Source organism: Palaemon carinicauda, chromosome 41 (assembly GCF_036898095.1).
Source record: "Palaemon carinicauda isolate YSFRI2023 chromosome 41, ASM3689809v2, whole genome shotgun sequence".
Lineage (NCBI taxonomy): Eukaryota > Metazoa > Arthropoda > Malacostraca > Decapoda > Palaemonidae > Palaemon > Palaemon carinicauda.
In genome coordinates this window covers 27,389,968-27,404,967 of record NC_090765.1, presented here as the reverse complement: position 1 = coordinate 27,404,967, position 15,000 = coordinate 27,389,968, and the positions used below count along the sequence as shown (strand labels likewise).

Genomic DNA, 15,000 nt, shown 5'->3' with positions numbered 1-15,000 from the left:
TTTCAGAGATCTTGAACTGGAGAAAATCTTGATTTCAAAAAAAAAAATCTGGAATTAGGCGCTCTGATGAGTGCCTCTTTGGGGAAACAAGTTTCTGAATATTATTGTAAAATTACAAAGAACTGTAGATATTCTTTGTGTATATATTTGTAGATAAATTTGAGAATTCTGCTTCTGCAAGTCAAACTTGATAACTGCCCTCTTGAAGAAAAACAGTCATGCCACTTGAGTACCCAAGAAGCCTAAGAACAATTTAGTTTACAAATTTAGATGTTTAGAAGGGGAATGTAAGCCCCTTAATATATGCTACATTGGCCACACAACGACAACGCTCAGGAGACTTCAAGCTCACTGCAATAATGGGGAAATACATCAGTATTTCGTAAATGCACAATATTTAGAAAACTCCATTCAATGATGTTAATAGGGACACAGTTGTTCATGACGAGGATGACTATGAGAGGCCGGTGATTGCTGAAGCAGCGTCCATCAGAATGCAGCAGCCTGTGTTAAACACTCAAGTTTTCTCAGACTATGTCCTACCTTCCAGCAGGAGGACATTCAGCACCATGCCTCTAAAACATATCCTGAAGGCTTAGGAACCGATGCTGTGGGTCTGTGTTGGAAATCAAGATTTTCACCAACACGAAGTCCCTGGAACTCCAGCTGGAGTTTTTAAGCTGTGTTAGTGATTCAGATGTCAGCAGCATTTTTATGGTTATTGTGCAAAATATCTTAAAATTTTTATATCTTTTTTTAGGTAACTCGATATTTTTAAGTTTCTTTTAATTTTCGTGTGTATGCATGGACTACCATCATATAAGGATAACGATTTCTTTGTAGAGATGCCCTGACGAAAACCATTAGTTATAGGCTGAAACAGCTGTCGGCAGGAATTGAATAAATGGTGCAGCAGATATATCTTTTATCTGAAATGTTCAAAATTTTCCATCTTTTCTGTCTGGCCTTCCTGGCCATTTTTCTTCCGCAATTGAACGTGTATGCAATGATATTAATAATGGCAATGTTAACCCGTATGAATATTTCTTGAAATTATCAAGCATGTCATTTATGCTCCATTAGATTTGTGAACAGTTTTACGATTTTTTTTTTTCAAAACCTCACCAAAGAAGCCTAGACATATGTAGCCACTATTCCATTACTGATGTTTGCTCGTCAGAGAATTGCTTTGAAACCACGTCAAGCACAGTTTATAACCGTGATTTGCTTATCAGTTTCAAAATTAAAAACTGAGCGAGTGTGTTTGGATTAATCATACAAAGATTCCGAGGAATATTTATAGATAAAAGAAGCAACTCGTTGACAGAGGAATATTCGTGTAACACTAAGTTGATAAATGAATATAGAAAATGTTATATGTTTTATATTTATTTATCAACTTGGCAGTACTGCGTGTAGGTTCTTATAGCGGATTAGAATGAACAGTTGACCGTATCAAACCTTCCTAAGTCAATCTAATAGATTGACTTACCAGTTCCATTTATTTGTCTGAGTTAGGTAATGTTTGAACAGAGTCAGTTAGCTTCGTATTCAGTGCTTCCATCAAACAAACACACACTCACACGCAGATAAACTGACCGTTAGGTCTTGGTTAGGAGTTTATTTGTTAAGCAATTTAGTTGGTTCAATGGTTAGTTTATCGGCTCCCCCATGGTGAGAAGGGCAGGGCATTTAGGCGGTGACGCGTGTTGCCAAATACATGTTCATTTGGTCGTTTTAGTTTGCCTTGCATATAGCAAGACACGGGCTCTTGCACGAAGGCAGCCCGTAAGAGGGAGTCAAATTATTATTATTATTATTATTATTATTATTATTATTATTATTATTATTATTATTATCATTATTATTATTATTATTTGCCAAGCTACAACCCATGTTGGAAAAGCAGGATGCTATAAGCCGAGAGGCTCCAACAGGAAAAATAGCCCAGTGAGGAAAGGAAACTAAGAAAAATAAAATATATTAGGAACAGAAACAATTTCAAAATAAATATTTCCTATATAAACTATAAAAATCTTAAAAAACAAGAGGAAGAGAAACTAGATAGAATAGTGTGCCCGAGTGTACCCTATATCTCTCGTTATATGGTATATGAAGGCAGCATAAGTTATACAAAACTAATAGAATTGGCTTATGATCTTTTTCGCCAATTATCAAATGCCCACCTAGTTTTAAAGCTTGAAAACAACAATGAAACAAAACGTTTCTTTTTGCACGTGGCAGTTAAATTTTACAGCGCTGCCAGTTCCTAGACAATTGGGAATAAGTGCTGAACAGAAAATTAGTAAGTGTATAAAGAATAAACTGTTAAATACATTTAATATAAATATAATTGGATATAAGAACCATGTTAGAAATATTTCCACAAATCAGTATGTTTCTAACTTAAAAACATATTTAGAAAAATAATAAAATAAAAATTAATTTTATCATATCATAATAGATGTTATAATGTATATACAAAAATGTAAAATATGATTTGTTAAGGAATATTTCTTTATAAAAGAATAAAATGTATGTTAAGCAAATGTAATTGTATTTTCATAATAAAAGATAAAAATAAAGTTCCTATATCAGGTGTTAAGTTGACCTCAGGACACAGGGACATCAAACGGCCCTTGCCTCCACCGGGACTAAACCCTGGCCACCGAGATTAGATTAAAATGTGGCCACGATTAAATCCCTACGGGGAGATGCTGCCTAATCGTCCTCCATGCAGGTACCAACAACGGTTTGTTCCGAATGTACTAAGAATTTTTAAGTTTGATTTTAAGACACCTTCGAAGAAAGACGAAAACACTGCAGGAGTGTCGTTGGGTCGATCTTTGGGTCTTTTGGCAGACGACCCAAATTTAATAACTTATATAGTGAATAAAATGTCAAAAACCAAGTTTATATTGAGTAAAGTTTATGTGAATAAATTAGACAAGCTCTTTACCAAAGATTATGTACTTAATGCTATTGTAAAATAAAGAATAAGAAGAAATATAAGTTACTCTATAGGATATAAGGCTTACTTACTTTGTTATTTGTAAAGGATGTAATTTATTATTATTTTATATTGTATATATGAAGTCATTGTATTGATCCTTTTGTAAAATTTAATAATAAAAAGATAAAAAAAAATTATGAATTTGTTTCCCAGGTTGAAAACAATGGCCATTATCGCCAACAAATGACTCATACATTACAGTATATGAGGAGTGGTTCATTTCCTATTTAATTCCAAATATACAGTCCTCCTCGATCATAATGCTGGATGATGCTTCTTAACACATTTACTAAATTAAAGAAACAACTCTAAAATATTCCGAGGAAATTGCACAGCTGCAAGTAAGTCTGTATAGAAAAGAGGGTATGAGTATGAAAAGAGTTAATAACACTTTTAATGGCAAGAAACGAGTGACTCCTGTGTATAAAAGATAGATTTAATAGTTGCCCCTAATACCATTTCTTTTCCATTCAATCTCTCTCTCTCTCTCTCTCTCTCTCTCTCTCTCTCTCTCTCTCTCTCTCTCTCTCTCTCTCTCTCTCTCTCTCTCTCTATATATATATATATATATATATATATATATATATATATATATATATATATATATATATATATACATACATATATATATATATATATATATATATATATATATATATATATATATATATATATACAGTATATATATATATCTATCTATCTATATACCAAGGCACTTCCCCCAATTTTGGGGGGTAGCCGACACCAACAATGAAACAAAACAAAAAGGGGACCTCTACTCTCTATGTTCCTTCAGCCTAATCAGGGACCCAACCGAGTTCAGCTGGTACTGCTAGGGTGCCACAGCCCAACCTCCCACATTTCCACCACAGATGAAGCTTCATAATGCTGACTCCCCTACTGCTGCTACCTCCGCGGTCATCTAAGGCCCCGGAGGAAGCAGCAGGGCCTACTGGAACTGCGTCACAATCGCTCGCCATTCATTCCTATTTCTAGCACGCTCTCTTGCCTCTCTCACATCTATCCTCCTATCACCCAGAGCTTTCTTCACACCATCCATCCACCCAAACCTTGGCCTTCCTCTTGTACTTCTCCCATCAACTCTTGCATTCATCACCTTCTTTAGCAGACAACCATTTTCCATTCTCTCAACATGGCCAAACCACCTCAACACATTCATATCCACTCTAGCCGCTAACTCATTTCTTACACCCGTTCTCTCCCTCACCACTTCGTTCCTAACCCTATCTACTCGAGATACACCAGCCATACTCCTCAAACACTTCATCTCAAACACATTCAATTTCTGTCTCTCCATCACTTTCATTCCCCACGACTCCGATCCATACATCACAGTTGGTACAATCACTTTCTCATATAGAACTCTCTTTACATTCATGCCCAACCCTCTATTTTTTACTACTCCCTTAACTGCCCCCAACACTTTGCAACCTTCATTCACTCTCTGACGTACATCTGCTTCCACTCCACCATTTGCTGCAACAATAGACCCTAAGTACTTAAACTGATCCACCTCCTCAAGTAACTCTCCATTCAACATGACATTCAACCTTGCACCACCTTCCCTTCTCGTACATCTCATAACCTTACTCTTACCCACATTAACTCTCAACTTCCTTCTCTCACACACCCTTCCAAATTCTGTCACTAGTCGGTCAAGCTTCTCTTCTGTGTCTGCTACCAGTACAGTATCATCCGCAAACAACAACTGATTTACCTCCCATTCATGGTCATTCTCGCCTACCAGTTTTAATCCTCGTCCAAGCACTCGAGCATTCACCTCTCTCACCACTCCATCAACATACAAGTTAAACAACCACGGCGACATCACACATCCCTGTCTCAGCCCCACTCTCACCGGAAACCAATCACTCACTTCATTTCCTATTCTAACACATGCTTTACTACCTTTGTATAAACTTTTCACTGCTTGCAACAACCTTCCACCAACTCCATATAACCTCATCACATTCCACATTGCTTCCCTATCAACTCTATCATATGCTTTCTCCAGATCCATAAACGCAACATACACCTCCTTTCCTTTTGCTAAATATTTCTCGCATATCTGCCTAACTGTAAAAATCTGATTCATACAACCCCTACCTCTTCTAAAACCACCCTGTACTTCCAAGATTGCATTCTCTGTTTTATCCTTAATCCTATTAATCAGTACTCTACCATACACTTTTCCAACTACACTCAACAAACTAATACCTCTTGAATTACAACACTCATGCACATCTCCCTTACCCTTATATAGTGGTACAATACATGCACAAACCCAATCTACTGGTACCATTGACAACACAAAACACATACTAAACAATCTCACCAACCATTCAAGTACAGTCACACCCCCTTCCTTCAACATCTCAGCTTTCACACCGTCCATACCAGATGCTTTTCCTACTCTCGTTTCATCTAGTGCTCTCCTCACTTCCTCTATTGTTATCTCTCTCTCATTCTCACCTCCCATCACTGGCACCTCAACACCTGGAACAGCAATTATATCTGCCTCCCTATTATCCTCAACATTCAGCAAACTTTCAAAATATTCCGCCCACCTTTTCCTTGCCTCCTCTCCTTTTAACAACCTTCCATTTCCATCTTTCACTGTCTCTTCAATTCTTGCGCCAGCCTTCCTTACTCTCTTCACTTCTTTCCAAAACTTCTTCTTATTCTCTTCATATGACTGACCCAATCCCTGACCCCACCTCAGGTCAGCTGCCCTCTTTGCCTCACGTACCTTGCGCTTTACTTCCACCTTTTTCTCTCTATATTTTTCATACTTCTCTATACTATTACTCTGCAGCCATTCTTCAAAAGCCCTCTTTTTCTCTTCCACTTTCACCTTCACTCCTTCATTCCACCATTCACTGCCCTTCCTCATGCTGCCTCCAACAACCTTCTTGCCACATACATCACTTGCAATCCCAACAAAATTTTCTTTTACTAACTTCCATTCCTCCTCTAAATTACCAGTTTCTCTTACTCTCACCTCATCATATGCCATTTTCAACCTTTCCTGATATTTACTTTTTACCCCCGGTTTTATTAGCTCTTCAATCCTCACTACCTCCCTTTTACATCCACCTACTCTATTCCCCCACTCTTTTGCTACAACTAATTTTCCTTCCACCAAAAAATGATCAGACATACCGTTAGCCATACCCCTAAACACGTGCACGTCTTTCAATCTTCCAAACATTCTTTTAGTCACCAACACATAATCCATTAATGCCCTTTCTACTACTCTTCCATTTACCACTCTTACCCACGTATACTTATTCTTATCTTTCTTTTTAAAGAAGCTAGCACCTATTACCATCTCTTGTTCAACACACATGTCTACCAGTCTCTCACCACTCTCATTTTCACCTGGTACGCCATACTTACCAATGACACCTTCTACCTCTCCAGCGCCCACTCTAGCATTTAAGTCACCCATAACAACTACATAATTCCTTCTACCCAGTCCTTCTACACACCTAGTTAAATCATTCCAGAACTCATTCCGATCTTCTTCACTTTTCTCACTACCTGGCCCATACGCACTGACAAACGCCCAACATTCCCTACCCAACCTAACCCTTACCCACATTAACCTAGATGATATCTCCTTCCATTCCACTACTTTACCTGTCATCCATTCACTCAGCAATAACGCCACACCCTCTCTCGCTCTTCCCCTTTCAATCCCAGACACTCTACCAGACATTTCACCAAACATCACTTCACCCTTTCCTTTCATCTTTGTCTCACACAAGGCCAATACATCCATCCTTCTACTTCTAAACATACTTCCAATCTCACATCTTTTACTCTCTATCGTACTACATCCACGCACATTTAAACACCCCAAAACTAGAGTGCGGGGAGCAGTCACTCTCCCCCCAGCTCCATCTCCTTGTCGATGTCTCGCAGGAATTTTTTACAGGAGAGGGGGTTCCCAGCCCCCTCGTCCCGTCCCTTTTAGTCGCCTCTTACGACACGCAGGGATAACGTTGGCGCTATTCTAATTTTTATATGCCCCCGCGGCCACAGTATATATATATGTATATATATATATATATATATATATATATATATATATATATATATATATATATATATATATATATAAATATATCATTATAGTCGTAACTAGTACACAGCACAACAAAGGCTTCAGTCTTGTCCTTCCACAAGCGTACGTTTTTGGTCTTTCTATACCAGTCTATACCCACGAATTTTTTAGTTCGTCAATCCATCGTCTTCTCTTCCTTCCCTTGCTTCTTTTGCAATATCTAGGGATCCATTTTGTTGTTCTTAATGTCCATCTATTATCTGTCATTCTCATTATGTGTCCTGCCCATTTTCATTACTTTTTCTTACATGTTAGAATATCCTCTACTTTAGTTTGCTTTCGTATCCATGTCACTCGTTTTCCTCTCTGAGTGTTATTCCTATCATTATTTTTTGCATAGCTCCTTGAGTTGTAACTAGCTTACGTTCTAAGGTTTTAGTAAGGTTCCAAGTTTCTGTTTGTTATTATCAATATTAGCTAAACTACAACCCCAGTTGGAAAAACAGGATTTCTACTGAAAAATAGTTCAGTAAGGAAAGGAATTAAAGAAATAAATAAACTATATGAGAAGTAATGGACAGTTAAAATAAAGTAATTCAAGAACATTTGAAACTGGTAGGACCATCTGATTGAATAATTTTAATTTTAGAGAAAGTGACAATCTACTTTTCATAATCTCGTTTATTTCACCAAAAGCTCTCCATCCCATGGTTATCCTATTAATTTCGGTATCATGCCCTGGGGAAACACTTACTGTCTGTCTTAAGTACGTATATTCATCATTAATCTCTAGAGGTTTCGCCCATAACCATTGTTTGTTGTCTCTGCATTTTCTATGAGTGTTATCTTACTTTTACTTATATTCATTTTCAGTCCTACATTTCTCATTTCTGCTTTCTTAATAAGATCTCATATCATCTATCATCTTTTGTAATATACTATATATATATATATATATATATATATATATATATATATATATATATATATATATATATATATATATATATATATACACAATCGGTATAGTTTTTGCGACCTTGGAATTTACAAATATATGTAGGTGAATTAACGCAAAAGCAAGTAAGCGCTGAAGCTCAGTAGCACGAAACACGAGATAATCCTTAGAAAGGTCCAACAAGAAATTTACTATATTACTCATAAGAGATTTCCAACACATGTATTAAAAAAGGGTAAACAGCACCAGAGAAATACGACAATGAAAGAGACAGCGCATGAATTGCCATGAAGGACACAATAACACTCAGAAGAGGGATTTTCATCTTTGTTTCTTTGCATGCTTAGCTCATGAACCTGAAAAACCTGAAAATCTTCCATTTCTCAGGTCATAACTCACCTTTATCTTTTCCTTCTCCCAGTATTTTGTTATAAAGTACAAACTAAAGTTAGGCAAGAATATATTATTTGAATTGTAAAAAAAAAAAAAAAAAAAAAAAAAAAAAATTGAGAAATTCTCTTTTAACCTGACTACAATTTCATTCAAATTAATATTGGCTGAAAATTCCGTAAATTTAAAGATCTATAGGCTTAAAGTCCCCTATGAATAAAGGTGTCAGGAACTTACTTCATATGATATAAATATATGTCAAAATAAACAACAAGTCTTGGTATAACTATCACCTGCTTCATAACGAGAAGGGTAGGCCTATGTAAGGCATGGACGGTGACCTATCACACTGACTCAAACCATGCCACCAGTAGACTCTAACAAATGAGCCATATTATTATTATTATTATCCAAGCTACAACCCTAAAAGTGAGATATATGTATATTTCCAGCCCACTGTAAACAATCCTGTTGAATTCAGGATTCTGCTTTTAGGCATAGGTTCAAGTCCTTGCCCAACCAGAAGCATTTATCATAAAGGAATTACCAGTGGGTATATATCACCGAGGCTGAATTTGATATTAAATGCCAATTGTGGTTGATATTTGTACCTATTAAAGTCTCATGTGTTAGTAACACGTAGTTAATACACACGCATATATATATATATATATATATATATATATATATATATATATATATATATATATATATATATATATATATATATATATGGCTGAGGACTATGAAGCGTGAAGTGGAAGATGATGAATGGAGAAGTATTGATTGAGAAGCTCAAGATAGAGACGACTGGCGAAATCTACTTGAGTCCCTATGTTATCATTATTACTTGTTGAGCTACAACCCTAGTTGGAAAAGCAGGATGCTATAAGTCCAGGGGCCCCAACAGGGAAAATAACCCAGTGATGAAAGGAAAAAAGGGAAAATAGAATATTTTAAGAACAGTACCAATATTAAAATAAGTATTTCATATATAAACTATAAAAACGTTAATAAAACAAGAGGAAGAGAAATAAGATAGAATGGTGTGCCCGAGTGTACCCTCAAGCAAGAGAAATCCAATCCAAGACAATGGAAGACTATGGTACAGAGGCTATGGCACTACCCAGGACAAGAGAACAATGGTTTGATTTTGGAGTGTCTTGCTCCCAGAAGAGCTGCTTACCATAGCTAAAGAGTCTCTTATACCCTAACAAGAGGAAATTAGCCACTGAATAATTTCAGTGCAATAGTTAACCCCTCGAGAGAAGAAAATTTGTTTGTTAATTTCAGTGTTATCAGGTGTAAGAGGACAGAGGAGTATATATAAAGAATAGGCCAGACTATTCGGTGTATATGTAGGAAAAGGGAAAATGAACCGTAACCAGAGAGAAGGATCCAATGTAGTACTGTCATAGCTCTCTAGCAGTAGTATCTCAATGGGTGGCTGGTGCCCTGTCCAACCTACTTTGCGTCAATAGGCGTAAGAGATGATGATGATGATGATGATATATATATATATATATATATATATATATATATATATATATATATATATATATATATATAGGTGCCGTTATAGTATGTGGCCTACCTTTCGAGTGTGGCCTACGGAATTTTGTCTCTGATATAGTATGTGGCCTACATACTGTTATTACGAATATTGATCATGTAAGTACACATGGATTTCAGTATTTAACTATGTAGTTAATGTTAATGTTTTGTAAGGGGGGGGGGATCCGGAGGGGCGCAGCCCCCCCGGGTAAGAACACGGCTTTTAGCATAGGTTAGGTGGGTTTTTTAAGTTAGCTTCTCCCGTCGTACTCGTAGGTAAGGACAAGGCTGTTAGCATAGGTTAGGTGGGTTTTTTAAGTTAGCTTCTCCCATCGTACTCGTAGGTAAGGACACGGCTTTTAGCATAGGTTAGGTGGGTTTTTTAAGTTAGCTTCTCCCGTCGTACTCGTAGGTAAGGACACGGCTGTTAGCATAGGTTAGGTGGGTTTTTTAAGTTAGCTTCTCCCGTCGTACTCGTAGGTAAGGACACGGCTTTTAGCATAGGTTAGGTGGGTTTTTTAAGTTAGCTTCTCCCGTCGTACTCGTAGGTAAGGACACGGCTGTTAGCATAGGTTAGGTGGGTTTTTTAAGTTAGCTTCTCCCGTCGTACTCGTAGGTAAGGACACGGCTTTTAGCATTGGTTAGGTGGGCTTTTTAAGTTAGCTTCTCCCGTCGTACTCGTAGGTAAGGACACGGCTGTTAGCATAGGTTAGGTGGGCTTTTTAAGTTAGCTTCTCCCGTCGTACTCGTAGGTAAGGACACGGCTGTTAGCATAGGTTAGGTGGGCTTTTTAAGTTAGCTTCTCCCGTCGTACTCGTAGGTAAGGACACGGCTGTTAGCATAGGTTAGGTGGGCTTTTTAAGTTAGCTTCTCCCGTCGTACTCGTAGGTAAGGACACGGCTTTTAGCATAGGTTAGGTGGGTTTTTTAAGTTAGCTTCTCCCGTCGTACTCGTAGGTAAGGACACGGCTGTTAGCATAGGTTAGGTGGGTTTTTTAAGTTAGCTTCTCCCGTCGTACTCGTAGGTAAGGACACGGCTTTTAGCATAGGTTAGGTGGGTTTTTTAAGTTAGCTTCTCTAAGGTAGGACACATTCAAACCGGCTTAGGTAGGACACATTCAAACCGGGTAGGCCACATACTATAACAGATCCAAAAAGGTAGGCCACATACTATAACGGCACCTTTATATGTATATATATATATATATATATATATATATATATATATATATATATATATATATATATATATATATATATATAGATATATATATATATATATATATATATATATATATATATATATATATATATATATATATATATATATATATATATATATATATATATATGTATATATATATATATATATATATATATATATATATATATATATATATATATATATATATATATATATATATATGTGTGTGTGTGTGTGTGTGTGTGTGTGTGTGTGTGTGTGTTTTATCTCAAAACAACTGTGACCGACAATTAAATTCCAGTAGCACATTTAATTGAGTTCAAGTTAAAAAAAAACCATATTGTCTTTATTTGGTTCGAAAATGTTTTAATTGACGCATTCGTACGATAATTATCGTACATGTACATTATTTTAGGTCCAGGACGATGTACGATACATACCTTAGGTATATACAAATGTGTGAGTGTGTGTGTTTGATTAAAGAATTATACTAAAATACCTTGAAATAAGTTATATATGTTACTCCTTAATAATCATATTGAAAGTGTGTACGATAATTTTGGTTAAAAAACGATAATTTTAAGGTTTATGTACGATAATCCAGTGGAAATAATCTGGTAACTCTGCCAGGGTTGCCAGTTTGGCCTTTTTTCCGGCCAAAAAAAAACTCAAATTTGACCTTTTGTATTTAAATAGGTTACCCTTTAGTAATATTAAAAAAGCCGAGCCTTAAATACTATATTTTTGACCTTTTTCTATTAATGGGTTGGCCTTTTAAAGATGCTGTTGATTAAAAATTGACCTATTCTCATTTAGAAAACCTGGCAACTCTGAACCCTGCCCGAGAATGTCGTAGTGTTGTTGGTCAGTGAAACATTGTTGTTGATAATCCGTTGAATAGTGTCTGTTGAATTGAAGTTATTACTTGGTGATTTCGTTATAGTTTATTTGTTTTAGGAAGAAGTGATAAAGTTGATTAATTTGTGTAAATTACACCCTCGATTCCTAGGCTGGTAATTTTGATCTGATGTCAACAGTCACCAAAGTAATCGTGAACCGTTGGTCTATTAACAGTTAAGGTATGTACAACGTCTATTTATATTCATATAGCTACATACTAAGTTATGAGCTATATAAGTTAGCCATGACGCTTAATGTGAGTTCTGAATTGTATTAGTAAGCCATGACAGGAAAAGAAACATGTTCATAGCCTAGTTACTGCCAAATAGGCCGTATTTTGAGAAACGTAGTCAATCTTATTTTGGCTGATATTCGACCCCCATCCCGCCGAAGATAAATTAAGGTTGCTGTGTTTAACCTTTAGATTATTTAACCTTTATTAAAATCTTGACTAGGTTTAAGTCTAAGAACCCTGATATTTGAACGTTAGCGGTTTCGAATTGAAATGATAATTTGACTCCGTATTTTTTTTTTTTTTTTTTTGTAGAAGAAATATGTTACATATCTCCAATTTACTCAACCTGTATAACAATTTTTTTTTTTTTTTTTTTGTAGAAGAAATGTTACATATCTCCAATTTACTCAACCTGTATAACATTTCTTTCCATCTATTAAACTTTATGATTTTTTTTTTATTGTCAGTATAACTTCCGTTGCATATTTCTTTCCGTTACTGAGATATGAATGTCATTCAGGAATTATTGCTAATTTCTCTACATAAGGGGCCTTACCTCTTACGGAATAGCTTTGAAAATTGCATCTACAGTTTCACCACCAATCTATCGTATTTGCAATGGCTACCGTTCAACTGTAATCGTCACTTAAGACCAGCATGTTTTATAGTTTGTTGATTATCACGTTCAGTGAAATGTAACCGACTTACGGAAAAGAAGTCCAGAATATGACAGGGAACATATTGAATTGAAAACGTAGCCATCAATAATAGTAATTAAAAATACACACCAACCTAACCTAACGTAGGGTGTTCTGGCGTACCTAGATTTGGTAGTGGTATCACCATGGCCACTTCTTCACATTTCGGATGTAAATCATATAAAAGACAAATAGTTGCAGTTTACGAGATAAAGAAAAGGAAAAACTCTATCTCCGTAACTACGGGGACTTTCAAAATTATATCATCATTCATAGGCTTGTTTTTGTGACTAGGCCTATGACTGGAAAATTCAGGCAATCGAATCATATGTGTGTGTGTGTGTGTGTGTGTGTGTGTGTGTGTGTGAGTATTGCTGGCAACACTTCAAGTCCACCAACTCCCCATTTTGAGCGGACCTGTTGTATGGGTTGAACTGAATTGCTCTTATTTTAGTATATTTAAAATCAAATTATCTTCGCGATTACTCGTCCTAAAACAATACTACGAAGGATAAGCAAATTTCGAAGAAAAGTACCAATTAAATATGCATAGAACTTTGATACCTGGTGTTATTTGCATTAAGAAATATGACTAATTATTATTCGGCGAGTTGAATGCCTTTTTATCATTAGTATATATATATATATATATATATATATATATATATATATATATATATATATATATATATATATATATATATATATATATATATATATATATGACTGATTAATAAAGTCCTGTGGTTTTTAGCACCTAAGTTTAATTTTAATATTTTCACACGATCAAGAAGTTACCAATCCAGCATTATTGGAAATTGTAAAAGCAACAATGAACATCTTCTTAAGTTAGTTTCTCAACTTCTTACACACACACACACACACACACACACACACACACACACACACACACACACATATATATATATATATATATATATATATATATATATATATATATATATATATATATATATACTGTATATATAACATAGGAGCACCTAAGATCTCATAAAGAATAACTTGGGACACTTGGCCATATTTAAATGGTTATACGTTGTTTAAATTTTACGAGATGGAACCACAATTTAATCGTATGAATATGTATTTACTTTATTTCAGTATATCTTTAGTCAATTGTAGATGTGAGTAGTATGATCCCCGTTTTTTTTTTTTTTTTTTTTTTTTTTTTTTTTTTTTTTTTTTTTTTTTTTTTTTTTTTTGCTACGTTTTCCATATTTCTGTCGAATGTGCGGTAAGCAGACCATCAATTCTCCTACAGTTGATCTGAGTATTTTTCTTTTTTTTTCTCGCTAAATAATTTTGATGTTATTGTCATCTGGGATTGAAAATACAATTTCACAGACAAGTAGAGAATTATTACCAAAGTAATCAGTTTTTTTTTTTTTTTTTTTTTTTTTTTTTTTTTTTTTTTTTTTTTACTGATATTGGATATTCCTCTTTTATATAAACATCCATATATGGTAGTCATGGTTGAGATAATTTTTCTAATGCAAGAAGGAAACATTAAAATCATCTGAGCTTATCCTATTTTTTCCAAATAGCAATATCCTTTTTAATGCAACCAACTCAACTGTTGAAGTGAGAGCCTTTTCGTTTCGACCTAGCGTGCTACTGTTTTTATGGTTTGACAAAATATTTCCCGTAAGTATTCCAGCCTTGACATAAAAAAAAAAAATTGCAGTGAAGCTGTTCACAGATCCGTATTTGCTTTTCTCTCAAAAAAAAAGGCTGCTATTTTTTTTTTTTTTTTTTTTTTTTATCCCTCGGCAATCATCGAACTTTGGTATGGGGTAGTAATGTAATAATCTGGGAGTCCATTTCTTTGTATATTTGTTTAAATGATCTTGACATCAAAGGCTTACTTTTAATATAGTCGCTAAGTTACCACCTAACGTAACGTTTGTTTTAAATCTTATTGCGATATCTTTGAAACGG

The 15,000-nt window shown here is 35.2% G+C and overlaps 1 protein-coding gene across 1 annotated transcript in view; it reads left to right on the top strand.

Moving 5' to 3' along the window:
- The first annotated feature begins 12,168 nt into the window (after positions 1 to 12,168).
- The window catches only part of LOC137632465 (choline-phosphate cytidylyltransferase A-like), a 225,513-nt gene continuing 222,681 nt past the window's right edge, over positions 12,169 to 15,000 (top strand). The window contains exon 1 of the mRNA XM_068364403.1: positions 12,169 to 12,287. The gene's annotated coding sequence lies outside the window, so the exon portion shown is untranslated. The remainder of the gene's footprint in view (positions 12,288 to 15,000) is intronic.